Source organism: Carcharodon carcharias, chromosome 4, assembly GCF_017639515.1.
Source record: "Carcharodon carcharias isolate sCarCar2 chromosome 4, sCarCar2.pri, whole genome shotgun sequence".
Classification (NCBI taxonomy): Eukaryota; Metazoa; Chordata; class Chondrichthyes; order Lamniformes; family Lamnidae; genus Carcharodon; species Carcharodon carcharias.
In genome coordinates this window covers 22,591,617-22,605,866 of record NC_054470.1, presented here as the reverse complement: position 1 = coordinate 22,605,866, position 14,250 = coordinate 22,591,617, and the positions used below count along the sequence as shown (strand labels likewise).

General features: G+C 40.8%; 1 protein-coding gene across 4 annotated transcripts in view; it reads left to right on the top strand.

Moving 5' to 3' along the window:
- Positions 1-14,250, top strand: part of LOC121277330 (nicotinamide riboside kinase 1-like) — a 30,933-nt gene that overhangs the window by 1,531 nt on the left and 15,152 nt on the right. For 3 of the 4 annotated variants that reach the window (XM_041186667.1, XM_041186663.1, XM_041186664.1), the window contains one exon: positions 2,118-2,197. The gene's annotated coding sequence lies outside the window, so the exon portion shown is untranslated. The remainder of the gene's footprint in view (positions 1-2,117; positions 2,198-14,250) is intronic. The other variant, XM_041186665.1, reaches the window with a different exon arrangement.

Here is a 14,250-nt window from a genome sequence, read left to right as displayed (position 1 = left end):
TTTTAAGGTAAAATAAAACAAAATTAAATATGGAAAAATGTGTACTTAAGTTTCTATCCTTAGGTGACTCAAAGAACATGAAATTAGTAATTTTTAGTGATGCTAGTCTGTCTTCCTGATGATTATTCAAGTGCAGCTATATTGATAATATTTTAGATGGGTGAAAATGGAGAATGTTGTTCTTTAGCCTAGGAAAATGAAGGGTTGTTAAAAGTACTTTAACTGCAGAAACATCAATTTCTTGTGGAAGCGCTGAATATGGGATTCTATTTTCAACTATATTATATTCTGTAGAATTTCTGTACAGGAAACAGTTTGCCCATTAAGTGGTACATAGATTCCTTGTTGGATACACTTCTACAAAGAGTGCAAGTGAAAAAAGATTAAGGATTTAACTTGCTGGCGTGAAACAAGTCTTAGAAAAAAAGGAAATCTCCAACATTAAATGGATTGATGCAAGTCATCATTTACCTGATTGTTTCACAAAAATTAGTGCTTATACCTAAAGATTATTGGCGTTTCCAGAACAGGGTGTGTCGTGTAATGTTAAATTTATACAGAATATGGAAAATCAGTTTTTCTTCCTTGATATGTTTGGAAATATTGTTTGTGAATATTATTAAGCTTTATTTAAAATAGAAAAAAGGGAATCTGTTAACTATATAAACTAGGTTAATTGTATACAGATGGGAGTACTCTGGGATATATGAGACAATTATTGACATGGGTGTTGTAATGTCTCACTTTGTGAATAAATCTAAAACTGGGTAAAGCTTGATTTTTGATTGTCTCCTACACCAACTAGTTGTCAGAAGTTTAACAGTCCTGTCCTCCCTGCACCGTGGTGTTGGTGAGTGGACCCATGTACCCTGCACTATGGTGTTGGCTGTGTGGTTTTGTGCTCCCCACACTGTGGTATTGGGGTGAGTGATCCTGTGCTCTCCGCACTGTGGTGTTGAGGGTGGGATGTCCCGTAGCTCCCTGCACTGTGGTATCGGGAGTGAGTGGTCCAGTTCTCCCTGCACTGCGTTATTGGGGGCTGGTGATCCTCTGCTCGCTTCACTGTGGTAGTGGGGGTGGGTGGTCCAGTTCTCCCTGCACTGTGTTATTGGGGGTTGGTGTTCCTCTGCTCACTGCACTTTGGTATCGGGGGTGGAAAGTCCCGTGCTCCCAGCACTGTGGTATTGAGGGTGAGTTATCCTCTGCTCCCCACATTGTGGTATTGGGGATGGGAGGTCCCTTGCTCCCCGCACTGTGGTATTGGGGGTGAGTAGTCCTCTGCTCCCTGTATTAGGGGTTGGAGGTCCTGTGCTCCCTGCACTCTGGTATTGGGGGTGAGTGGCCCAGTTCTCCCTGCATGATGGTATTGAGTGTGTGTGATCTTCTGCTCGCCACACTGGTATTGGGAGTGGGTCGTCCTTTGCTCCCCACACTATGGTATTGGGGGTGGGAGGTTCCGTGCTCCCTGCAATGTTATTTTGGGTATGATTGATCCACTGCTCCCCGCACTGCGCTGTACAACCCATGTTGTCAAAAGGACTGGATTAGTAATTTGGGTTTCTGTTACCTGGACTTTCAGGACTTTCCCTGGTGCCCCATGGCTTGTCTGTCGCATCGCTGTTCAGGACAAGGTGTTCAATAATGAGAGTAGATCAGTGTTCTATCTTGGGGAACCTGTTATTCTAAGTTAGGAATAAAGGGATGACAATGTGAAAGCAGTTAAATGGTAAAAAGAAATTGGAACAAAAAATGCAAAAAATTACATAACATCTAAACAATTTACTATAAAATTAAGATTTAAAGGGAGTAGTAGTTAAGTTCAAAGGTAACGATATGTTAAAATATAACAAAATAAATACATTTATATAGTGCCTTTCACAGCCAAGGGCCACCTCGAGGCACTTTACAACCAGTAGTGTTGTTGTTACATGCTACAAAAGAGCAGGAACAGAGCAGGGATTTGAAAAGCACAGCAAGAGCAAATCAAACACAGGAGAAATTAAAACATGACATTAGAATATCACAATCTACAAAGAGAGAGGCGCAGCAGTACTTTTAAGGCAGGTTTATAGGTTAATTATCTGTATATCTATTTTTTGTGTGTTTAATATTTTTAGGATCTGCTCAGAGCTAAAGAAGCAAAAGCATCAGGGAGAGAAATAGCCCAAAAGTGACATCAGCACGGGCGGAGAGGTTGGTGAGTAGCTACAAAGTTGTTTTTTAATCTTCAGTTTATTTCTAAGTTAGCAGCCTAATACATAGAGCCATAGCAGGGCACTTCAGGCCCGTGGAACACAAATTCTGATCTACGTGGAAAATCAAGGACATTTCCCTAGTCCTAGATAACCACATATGCAGGAAGTGTCATCATCTGGAGGAGCTCAAGCTTCAGCTTTCAGCTTGAGCAGCAACTGGGGCCACTATGGTACATTCGTGAAACTGAGAGTTTCATGGATAGCACCTTGTGGGAGGCAGTCACCCTGCAGTTTAAGAGTGTGTTGGCTGAGAGGGACTAGTTCACCACCAGACAGGTGAGGAGGATCAGGTAGATGGTGCAGGTGTTCCCCGAGTGCATTTGCTCACTAACCACTATTCAGTTCTGACAAAGTAGTGGTTTCATCTGTTGGGGTACAGCCATAGCCAATTCCAAGGCACCATAGGTGGCTCAGCTGTATGTGGGAGCAGGAGGAAGATTGGGAAAGCAGGAGGGGCCACATATGTGATTCCAGGATGGGGTGTTAACTCCTTGGTGCCAGGGTCATGGATATCACTGAGTGGTTGCAGTGCACCCTGAGGTGGGTGGATGAACAGATAGTGATTATATCAGTGCCAATGACATAGGTAGAAACAGGAATGGAAGTCCAGCAGCCAGAGTTTAGGGACCTAGGAAAGAGATTAATAAGTTGACACGGTGTATATGGACTTCCAAAACGCATTTGATAAAATGCCACATAATAGGCCAGCTGGGAAAGTTGAAGCCCGTAGGATAAAAGGGACAATAGCAACATTGCTACTTGACTGATTGAGTGACAGGAAACAGAAAGCAGTGATCAGCTGTTTTTTGGTCTGGAAGAAAGTATAGAGTGGGTTCTCCAGTAGTTAATAGTGGGATCACTACTTCTCCTGAAATATAGAATCGGAGAATAATTACAGCCCATCGTCTCTGTGCCGGCTCTTTGAAGGAGCAATTCGCCTTGTGCCATTCCCCACCTTTTCTCCATAACCTGCACATTCTTCCTCTTTAGGTAATAATACAATTCTGTCTTAAGTGCCTCAGCTAAACCTGCCTGCACCACATTCTCAGACAGTACAGTCACAATCCTAACCGCTCAATGTCTGAATAGGATTTTCTTCATGCCGCCATTGCTTCTTTTGTCAATTGTTGCTGAAAAGAGAGAGACATGCCGTTGAAGCGTTTTGTCTTGCACTCATCAGGCCAGGCGCAAGAATACCAAATTTAATCAAATCTCATTTGGTATTCTTGCATCTGTCATGATGAGTGCAAGATGAAAAGCTTCGACAGCATGTCTCTTTTTTCAGCAACATTCAAGTTCTGTACTACCAAGTGACTATTTGCCAATTCTCTTAAATCTATGCCTTCTGGTCCTCGACCCTTCCACCAATGGCAACAGCTTCTTCCTATATACTATGTCCAGATCCCTCATGATTTTAAATACCTCTATCAAATCTCCTTACAGCCTTCTCTCCTCCCAGAGAACAGTCCCAACTTCTCCAATCTATCTCCGTTACTGATATTCATCATCCCTGGAATCATTCCCTGATATTTTTTTCTGCATCCTCTCTAATGTGTTCACATCTTTCCTAAAATGTGGTGCCCAGAACTGGATGCAATACTCCAGTTGAGGCCAAACCAGTGTTTTATACAGATTTAATATAACTTCCTTATTCTTTGTACTCCATGTGTTAAGAAATCCAAACTTACCTTGTTGTCGGGTGGAGGTCCGGAACTATGAGTCCCAACAGGCCCTGGAAGTTGCCACACAAGCACGATTGGGAGCAGGCTGCATATGCGTAGCACAGCGTTTGGAGTTCTTCAAGCCCAGGACATGGGCTCAGTGTGTCTGCTTGAAAAAGGAATGGCGCAAACAACACCCAACATGTGACCCTGGAGCAGGGTGCCTTATGGAGAGGAGTCCTAGACATGAGATAGGGAGAGGTCCCAAAGAGGGAACCCAGGGAGAGGTCCCAAAGCATGAGAGTGAGCCATGGATGATGCCACCAGAAGGAGATCACTGGTAGGAACCACTGGGAAGAGGAGCAAAGAAAGAGGCTCCAGGCAGTTAAAGCGCTGCTGTTGGCATGCTTCAAGTAGTGAGGACTTGCTAGAAGCCCACAAGAACTGAGAAGGCAGCAGAAGGTTGGTGACTCTGTGCTGCAGGTCATTGAGGCAAAGGTAACCCTTTGGGGCAGTACTGTTCTGCTCGGCACGGCTGAAGAGCTGCGGTTGTGCTTGAGTTGGTGCAGAAGTGCAGACTCTGAAATCCAGGGAAATGGAGCATCGGAAGTCGAGATTGAAACTATGTGAGATGAGCAGTCATTGAGGCAGTCTGAGTTGCAGCGACCTTTGGAGAGAATTCCAAGGCTCAATTTTCAAAGGTGAAGACTGGAATTCTCCTGAGAGAGAGAGTTTCACTGAGATTGGTTGACTCTGTGTTTACTGTCGTCTGGGTGGGTTGCTGGGAAATCCGTGGGATCTGTCTTGGTCACATCAGCTATTCAATGTGCGATGTGGATGTTAGGCCACAGTTTGCCTGTTAACTCACATTTACTTCATGTTAATCCTGAATGTTAGAGCATAAGATAGATATTGTAAATTGTTGTATCTTTCTGAGCTTGTATAGTAAAGCTTATTTTGTTTGTTCAAAAATCGTGGAATCCTGTGGTTTTCTCTTAACAAATACCTTGGATCTCAAACTTGGTCTACTTTAAACAAAAAGTTACTGGCCCCTAACTGAATTATACCAAAAACTTGGGAGTCTGTTCCAGGATCATAACAGCCTTTACTGATAAAGCTCAGCTTTATTTAACACTTTCTCAACCTGTCCTATGACCTTCAATGACTTATGCACATATACCTCCATATCCCTCTGCTGCTGCACCCCTTTTAGAATTGTTGCCTTCATTTTATATTGTCTCCCCACATTCTTCCTACAGAATGAATCACTTCAAAATTCATTGCATTAAATTTCATCTGCCACTTGTCCACCCATTCCACCAACCAGTCTATGTCCTTTTGAAGTTCTGCACCATCCTCCTCATAGTTCACAGTATTTCCAAGTTTTGTATTGTCAATAAATTTTGAAATTGTGCCTTGTACACCAATGTCTAGGTCATTAATATATATCAGGAAGAATAGGGGTCCTAACATCGACTTCCAGGGAGCTCCACCTCCAACCTTCCTCCAGTCTGAAAAACAACCGTTCACCACTACCCTCTCTTTCATGTCACTCAGCCAATTTCATATCTATGTTGCTACTGTCCCTTTTATTCCATGAGCTCTAAATTTGCTCACAAGCCTGTTGTGCAGCACTTTATCAAATGCCTTTTTGAAGTCTATGTACTACCATAACAGCATTACCCTCATAAACCCACTCTGTTACCTCATCAAAAAAAACTCAAGCAAGTTAGTTAAATGTGATTTGCCCAAATCCATGCTGGCTTTCCTTAATTAACCTTAATAAATAACAGACTTGGACGTACAGGGTGCAATTCCAAAATTTGCGGATGATACAAAACTTGGAAATATTGTGAGCTGAGGAAAGTAGTGATAGGCTTCAAGAGAACATAGGCCGGTGGAATGGGCAGACACATGACAGATGAAGTTGAATAGAGATTAGTATGAAATGATACATTTTGGTAGGAAGAACAAAGAGAGGCAATAAAAATTAGAGTACAATTCTATAGAGGTGCAGAAACAGACCTGTGGATATATGTGCTCAAATCATTTGAAATAATTTGAACAATAACAAACAATAGTATTTTGAAATATGTCTACAATGACTCAAAAACCTAGTCTACATTGCCCATTGAAATATCTTGAGAAGTTGTTCTATGTTAAAGATACTATATAAATGCAAGTCATTGGTGTGGACAGAAGGTTAAAATAAGCCTGGTTACTAAGAGAATAAAAGGCCAAGGACAAGATTTTCTCCTTCGAGGCAGGAAATGCGGGGCAGACCAATTCCCGACGTCGTGTTCCCTGCTTTTGAAAGTCAGCCTATTCACATGGAATTTCCATCTCCCAGAGTTGGGTCAGGCTGGAGTCGTGGCCGCTGCCTCCTGGAGCAGGCCTGAGGCGGGAATGAAGGTAAGTGGATGTTGAGGCCAGCCGGTTAGAAGGGCCGTCTCCATTCACTGGGACAGCAACCCAGTTCCCTACGTGGTTGTTAGCTTCCCCTAGCCCTCACCTCCACCCATTCCTTCTCCATGCCCCCCTATGCATCCTTCATACCTACTCTGATCAGTATCTACTATGATCAGAACTCAAAAGTCATAAAACACTGGGAAGTCTTTGATGCTCAACGAATAAAAAAACTATCATCCATTCAAACTCCAGTTGAAAAAAATTGCTTCACTTAGAAGTTCATAAAATTTGTTAATTTAACACACAGGCATTGAATCTCCCCTTGAAAAAACACTCTGCTTTCACATGCCCATTAATCTGCCAAAAGAAACAAACAACTAGTTAAAAAGCTCTTCAAAACATTTAATCCTATTATCTGCTCATAAAATTGTCAATCAAACAAAGCACACAGTCCACAGTTGTCAAAAACACTGCTGAGCTAAATTCATTAGTAGTTTTTGCAACTCAGCCATGCATTCATAATGGAATTACATTGCATAACTGAATAAACAAATTCCATAGAGCTTAATACACTATAGTCTTAAAGTTGCCTGACCAAATGTCCAGCTATTAGCTCCTTTTTTTTTTCAAAGGCTCAGTGGAGTTTTCAATCAGAGGTCTGACATCTGTTCAGTTTTTTCAAATGCTCAACAGATCTTTGGACATAAAATCAATGTAAAAGTACAGGATCTAGATGATGCATTTAATTCATATTCTCAATACTTTTGAATGCATAAGAGCACTTTATGCAGTAGATATAGGACTCTTGATACATGTGAACAATTACACAATATTGGTCGATTTAATGGTCCCTTCCCTTTTAAGGATAGAGCCCTATGATCAATCACTGCATTGAAAACATACTTAAATCATCATACAACATTACATTGTGATGTTTGAAGTTGGCAAGGCTTTTTAAGCTTAGCTGTCAAAAAGTTCCCAACTCCACAGCAACCTTCCCCCAAGGTTCACGAACTGACTTAGCTGGCATAGTTCCCACAGCCTATGGGAACCCACAGGCCTTGACAAAAATATCGATGTCAGGGAAAACTGCGTTTGCAGGAGGCATTTAAGTGGTGATCCCGACATCACTTTATGTGAGTGCAGGTCATGGCCTACCACGTTTCCCACTCCAGGGAAAAATGTCATCTGTCAGATAGCCATGGTCAGTATAAAACTGGCCTTGCACGCTTCCACTTTGGGCCTCCTGACACTTGTTCACTTAGCCAGTTAGAAATTCTGAAACTGAAGACTTAAAGCAAACACTGGAAAAGTGAGAGGAGAAGAAATACCCAGATTTGCAATGGGAGTACAATAGAGTGTACAACAACACCTAAAGAATGTAAATTCAAGGCAAGGGAGATGAGAAGTATGACTTGACCTACTGAAATAAGCAAACCTGCCACAAATCTGGTATTTGAGAGCACTGTTGTTCTTCCCCATAATTGAGCACAGAATCCTTTGCTAAATAAAGCCTAATCTCAAATCTTAAAGAAGAAGTGAAAGAGTTTTGTTTTTAATAATGTGGAACAAAAAGCTTACACTGAGAAAGACTTGTGTCCTCATTTAGTAAATTGCACATTCACATATAAATCAAATGGATACCACGTGCTGTCATGACTCTGCGCTGCAATGTCAAGCACCACTATGTCTCCAGCCGCGACAAATGTGAAAAAGTTTGATCAACCCACCTAATTGTTTAAGTTAACAGAACACGAGCACCAGGTTTGTAAATTTGACAAGTAAATAACTATTTATTGAACAAATTGTCTTTCACAAGTGGCAAAAGAAAGAATTTTTAATTCTAATTAATGTTAATTTTAGCTCAATAACCTAAACTCTACCCCTTCTTAAATCCCTATACACACACATACAAGACACATAAGACACAAAAACATGGATCTTAAGGGTTGGATAAAACAGTTCAATCGCACCAATTCAGGAGTACAGGATTCAGTGGGTTGATTTTGACTGATGTCTTCCAAATTCCTTTCAGTTCTTGTTGATGACAAGGTGGTCTTCCAGCACTTTCAGTATTTAGTTCACTGGTTGAGCACTTGCCTTTCAATGTCTCGAACAGTGATTTTCCCCCTTTGGCTCTTGATGGGAGTTTTCAGAGAGAAAGCAGGTTTCAGAGTTATGAGGAGAAAAGGCTAGTTAGCTATTATTGTGGAATTATTGGAATCTTCCACACAGAGGAGAAAGAGGTTTTAGGTCTTGTTCCTTTCAGGCTAGGAGCTGCTGCACTACTTCTCACACAAAACCTAACCACCTGGTCAGGAATCAATTAAAACGTTGCCAGGCCCTTGGTCCAGGACTCCTTTCCAGCATCATCCTGTCTTTCATGGCACACTCTGTTCCAGGACTGTAACATTTTATATATCCCTCATCTTGTTCTAGTGGACATGTCTTTCAACCTGCAGCCATTGTAATTTCAACCCATAGTCTAACAGCAAATAAAAGGATACGTTCTTTACAACAGTCCAACAGAAATAAAAAGGTATGTTCCTTATATGCCTTCACCCTTCAATAAAGATGAAATGCCATTTCAAAAATGCGTTTCATCGCAAGCTATGTGACACATGGACAACAAAACACAAGACTTACTTCCATTCATCTTTCCTCCCCCTTATATAACCTTCAGCATTTCTTACCCATTTAATATTTTTTAGTATTTTATACTTGGGACAATTCATTTGTGATCACATTATCTTTACTGGCAATGTGAACAATTTTAAATTGAGTGGCTGAAACAATAAACTCCATGTAAACAGTCTCGCATTTCGACTTTTAAACTTTTAATGAACGCCAGTGGATTATGGTCAGTGTAGCTTAATGATTCTTTGTTATCGCGTTGGACATAAACTTCAAAGCAATTGCTTACACAGGTCCTCTAATTGCTTTACATGTTCTTCCCATGTGTTACTATATATTACAACATCGTCTAACTAAACTACACATTTAGGTACTTCAGCTACGACTTGAAGAGATAACAACAATGCTAAGAGTTTCTTTTTCTACTGTAGAGTACTTCCTCTAATTTTGATTTAGTTTCTGGAAAAGTTCCCCACCAGCTCTCTATCCCTAACTTATCATGTTTTAATAGGACCTACCCCCAAGTTGCTAGCATCAGTTGCCATTTTAAAAGGCTTGGTAAAGTCAGGGGCAGCCAACACTGGTTCATTTATTAAGATCGCCTTTAACTTTTCAAAGGCTGCATGGCATTCTGCTGACCATACCACTTTTGCCTGTTTTCTTAACAAATTGGTGAGAGGTACAAGTAGTACAGGTAGTTAGGCACAAACTTCCTATAAAACCAACACATTCCCAAAAACCTCATGATTTCTCATTTAGTTTTAGGAATGGGAAATTCTATTTGAGTGTTCACTTTTGCTGTTCTTGGCAACACTTGCCCTTGTCCTGCAATGTGACCTAGGTGATATACCCTTGCTTTTGCAAATTCGCGTTTGACCAGATTAATGACTAAAGCAGCCAACTGCAATTGCTTACACAGGTCCTCTAAGCGCTTTACATGTTCTTCCCATGTGTTACTATATATTACGACATCACCTAACTAAACTACACATTTAGGGACTTCAGCTACGACTTGATTCATAAGACTCTGAAATATAGCTGGTGCGTTTTTAAACCCAAACGGCATGACTAGACGTTAGAGTCATAGAGTTGTACTGCAGAGAAACAGGCCCTTTGGTCCATCGTGTCCATGCCGGCCATTAAGCACCTATCTATTCTAATCCCATTTTCCAGCACTTGGCCCGTAGCCCTGTATGCTATGGATACATGCCATTGATACAACCCACTTGGCGTAACAAAGGCAGATTTTTTTTAGCCCTTAATGTTAATGTCACTTGCCAGTACCCCTTCAATAGATCAATTTTAAAAAGAAATGAGGCACTGCCAACCATTGATGCAATCTTCTAACCAAGGAATCTGGTATGAATCTGCCCTCATTACTACATTCACTTTCCTGTAGTCTATACAAAATCTAATGGATCCATCCAGTTTAGGAACCAACATTACCGGTGAGCTCCAGTTACTTTGGCTAGGCTCAATCAATTGATTGTCCAGCATATATTGGATCTCTGGTTCCAACTGTGCTTGTTTTTCTGGGCTCAACTGATATTGATGTTTTATTGGCACTGAGTCTCCTACATCCATGTCATGCTTAACTAACTTAGTACATCCAAGTATATCCCTACAAATTCCCTTATGCTTCCTAAGTAACCTTATTAGATCTTCCCTTGGTCCTTCCTCGAAATATGAGAACATAGTATCAAACTATCCCAGTATTGTTGTATTGGCTAGTTGAATTGTAGGAAGTTCACTTTGGGTACTGTATTTCTCCTTCTACCTTGCCCTTACTGCCTCTCATCTTCCACCATTCCTACCACCTGGCAGACTTGTTCTGTCTTATCATCTTCTCTACGATGATATTACTTCAACATGTTTATGTGACTGTTTCTTCTTCCTACACACGAGTATCTATCAGGTAAGTCACTTCGCTGACTCTTCTAACTATCTTATAGAGGCCACTGAATTTCGCTTTCAGGGGTTCACCTGCAAAGGTAATAATACCAATGCTTCATCTCCTGCTTGGAACGTTCTAGTTTTAGCATGTTTGTCTGCCCCCTCTTTCATTTTGGCTTGGGAATTTTTTAAGTGCTCTCATGTTACTTAACATGCTCCTGTGAGTCTTTTTCGAAACATGGACACGTAATCCAACATGGAGGATTTGTCTTTCTGCTTTAGGAACTATTCCTTAATCACTTTTAAAGGACCTCTTATTTCATGATCATAGATCAATTCGAATGGACTAAATCCAGTCGATTCGTTCAGAGAATCTCTAGTAGCAAATTGTAAGAAATCTAATCCTTTGTCCCAATCCTTTGGGTATTCATGGCAATAGGTCTTATGGTTTTGAGAGTCTAATGCTATCTCTCTGAAGTTCCCTGTGTCTCTGGGTGATAGACAGTAGACTTTACTTGTTGGATACCCGAGCTGCTGATAATGTCCTGGAAAATTTTAGACATGAAATTAGAACCTTGATCAGATTATATTTCAATTAGTAGGCCATAACGAGTGAAAAACGGAGTCAACTTTTGCACTACCACCATAGCTGTAATTGTCCCTAAAGGAATAGCTTCTGGAAATCGGTTGTCATATCCATGATTGTAATCTTTCATTATGGGTAATGGTCTGACACAATCTACTAATACCCGACTGAATGGTTCTTCAATAACTGTTATGGGTATTAAAGGTGCTGGTTTGATTACATGTTGAGGTTTACCTACTACCTGACATGTATGACTCATTTTACAAAATTGCACTACACCCTTATGAAATGTTGGCCAGATAAAATGCCTGTTTATCGATGCTTGGGTTTTCCATATTCCTACATGTTCAACCATAGGGATTTAATGTGCTACTCGCAATATCTCCTTACGATATTTGGGCGGTACCACTATCTGATAAGCAACTGACCATTCCTCATCCCGGGTCTATGAGGGTGTCTCCGCTTCCTCATCAGAACTACGTTTTTAATGTAATAGCGCACCAGAACTCCTTCAGCCTCAGCTTCAATGTGAGCTGACTGTGCTAACTTGTTTAACTCTAGACCTGCTTTCTGAGCTTCAATTAATGAAGACATGCTAAACGCTTCCTTTGAATTACCCTCATCCTTAAAGAAAGCTTCGGCTACTCTTACACCTGCTCATGATATTCCTTTGACCTCTGATGATGGACTTTGTTTAGCCTTTGCTGTAGTCACCTTACACAATGGAAAAATAACAGGAACCAGTTCTTGTAACTGCTCTGTTTCTTTAGCCTCTCTCGGACTTTCTGTAATTATGGATGAAGTTATGATCTTCACTCCTGCCAAATCATTCCCCAGGATAAATCAACTCCATCCATGGGTAATTTCTTAACCATTCCTACAACCACCGATCCAGACAACAAATCACCCTCCAATTGCACTTTGTACAACAGAACTGGGATAAATCCTCCACTTATCCCGTTTACCAATGCTTTATCTTTCATTGAACTCTCTGGAGGGAAAAATAGGTCCTTCCCCAGCAAGAGAGTTTGAGTAGCTCCTGTGTCTCTGAATGTAGTTATGGGTTTAGCCACATCATTTGATGAAAAAGGGGTTATCTTTTCTTTGGACAAAAATCCTTTATTTCTCTCATCTACCTTATTTGCTTCACCTGCATTCACAGCAGTGGTTACCCCAGACCCTTATTTGTAGTTAAAGCTACAATTTGATCCGTGGCATATTCTTTTTGAGTTCCCCTTTTGGACTCAACCTTATGAACTCCAATAAGTCCCATGGATTTCCCTTGCAACTCGCAGCATTTTGAATGAATGTGTTTCACTTTATTGCAATGGAAACACTCAGGCCTTCAAGGTTCACCTCCACCCTCATTACCTTCCTTCCTGATCTGGGGAGGAGATCTCAAGGTATTTCTAGTTATCCATTCTTCACCCTGGCTACTCACCTTCCTTTCACTCTCCCATTTTCTATCCTTTTCAAAATTTATAGGGGTTATAGATCAGCTCATAATTATCATCCATTACTGCTGTCTGTCTAGCAATTGCAACCCTTAGGTCTTCAACAGGGAGTTTTTAAATTCTTCCAAGATAATGGTCTCTCTGAGAACTTCAGAGGTAGTTTCAACTCCTAATGCTCGTATTCACCTGCCAAAACTACTTTGCTTAACCCTTGCGAATTCAATGTAAGTTTGCCCAGGCTGCTTCCTTAAATTTTGAAACTTTTGTCTGTATGCTTCAGGGATCAACTCATATGCACTCAAAATGGCCTTTTTCACCATATCACAATCCCTAGAAACCTCCTCTGATAGTGAAGCATACATTTCCTGTGCTCTACCTGTCAATTTGCTCTGCATGGGCAATGTCCAGTTTCCTTTGGGCAGTTCATCTGTTTAGCTGTCTTCTCAAAATGAAATAAAGAATGCTTCAACATCCCTTTCCTCAAATTTTGGAAGAGCTTGTACACATTTATACATCTCCCCACTGGGTTTCGATCTGGACATAAGTCCTGCCTCACCTACTGGTGTCTCTTTTTCAACTGTCAGCAATTTAAGCTAGATTTCTCTCTCTTTTTCTCTTTCCTCCTTTTCTAACTTCATCGTTTCTAACTCCCTTTGAAATGCCCATTCTCTTTCCTTTTCTACTGCCTCTAGTTCCAATTTTTTTTATTTGCAACTGAATTTGAACCCATTCCTTGGAGAACTCGGTTTCTTGGGTATTCCTTCCAATTTCAAAAGCTGTGCCATCTCTTCAATTATCTCTGCCTTCCTAGCTTTGGTAGACAATCCAATTCTTAATTTACTTGCCAATTTGATTAACCTGGCTTTTGGGATACCTAATAAAATCATCAGGGAGATCTCTTCCACTTGCAGAAAAGCTTTAGCAGTTTCCAGTGCCATCTTATTTTTGACAGTACAAACCTGGTGTTCCCTTTTAGCTTTTATTACTGACTAGGTCTACACTCAAATTGGCATTGCCTTTTGTTCCAAAATATCCAGAACGAGTCCCCAAACTTTGTCACCGCTCATTGGGGATAGTGCATTGTAATATCAAGCCTCACTGCTCCACGAGCTGTGACAAATGTGAAAAAGTTTGATCAACCCACCTAATTGTTTAATTTTGATTAACAGAATACAAGCACCAGGTCTCAATAAGTACATAACTGTTTATTGAACAAATTGTCTTTCACAAGTGGCAAAAGAGAGAAATATGAACTGCTAATTTCTAACTCTATAACCTAAGCTCTACCCCTTCTTAAATCCCAAACACCCACATACAAGACACATAAGATACACAAAAGCATGGATTTTAAGAGTGGA